Source organism: Pristiophorus japonicus, unplaced genomic scaffold, assembly GCF_044704955.1.
Source record: "Pristiophorus japonicus isolate sPriJap1 unplaced genomic scaffold, sPriJap1.hap1 HAP1_SCAFFOLD_117, whole genome shotgun sequence".
Classification (NCBI taxonomy): Eukaryota; Metazoa; Chordata; class Chondrichthyes; family Pristiophoridae; genus Pristiophorus; species Pristiophorus japonicus.
The window spans coordinates 1010301-1011291 of NW_027250831.1; the positions used below are offsets into that span (position 1 = coordinate 1010301).

General features: G+C 38.1%; 1 non-coding gene across 1 annotated transcript; it reads right to left on the reverse strand.

Annotated features, from left to right (window-relative positions):
- Positions 1-211: 211 nt before the first annotated feature.
- Positions 212-305, reverse strand: trnai-uau (transfer RNA isoleucine (anticodon UAU)). The gene is made up of 2 exons: positions 268-305; positions 212-247 (listed from the first exon to the last, which is right to left on the reverse strand). It is a non-coding gene; the product is annotated as a tRNA-Ile (tRNA).
- Between the last annotated feature and the right edge of the window lie 686 nt (positions 306-991).

The following is a 991-nucleotide window of genomic DNA, read 5'->3' on the forward strand; positions in this document are numbered from 1 at the left end:
CACTCCATAGTGCCAGATGAGGAATTGTTTCATCGCCTCATTTATTTCATGTGGGGAACAGGCAGAAATATCCCACAGATTGACACTGGGATAATCGCAGTGAGAGAGACAGACATCACCATGTTACATGGGGGAATAGACAAGAGAGATGGGTAAATAGACAACGGCCTCAGACTCTGAAAATGCAAACGTTACATGCAAAAGCATCGGCTGCTCTAGGTGAGGCTCGAACTCACAACCTCGGCATTGCCCGGGCCTGTACTGACATATAAGTACCGCGCGCTAACCGATTGCGCCACTAGAGCTGCACAGCCTGTGGTTTTAGTGCTCCCATCATACAGCTGCCTGTTCCACCTGTCTTAACAGTAAGAAGACAAAGAGACGTCGAATCATTCAACACAGAAGGAAGCTTTTCATCCCATCGTGTCTGTGCTGGCTCTCTGCAAGAAGCCTTCAGTCATTGAGACTCCATAGATTTTCGGCATAGACGAGTTTTATTTTTTGTGTAATGTTTTGTTATTTGTAATGAATTTGAATGTCAGTGCGGGAAAATTATAAATATATTTGTGCATCTATCTGTGAGTTGTAAATTAAATTGTGTGGAACATAGATAATCAAATTATTTGTGTTCATATATGTGTTATTATAAATGTATTTGATTTTATGCCTGTTTTCTTTACGAATTTATCTCTAAGTATCTCTGTGCTTATAATTGTATGGATGTTTATTTGTGAGGTGTTTACAAGTAACATAGAAATAGACAGAAAATACATTTATAACAAACACAGATGCTCCACAATTCAATTATACATAAATTTGTTGGATTCGAATACATAAACACTACACAGATATGCAAAATATATTTATATCCCACAGAACAAATTGCAACTTAAAACAGAGACACCAATATATATTTAGAGCTATCACTGATCAAAGAACATCTTACTCTCTACGGTTATCAGCAAATTCTGCTGTGCCTGTGTTTCCTCTG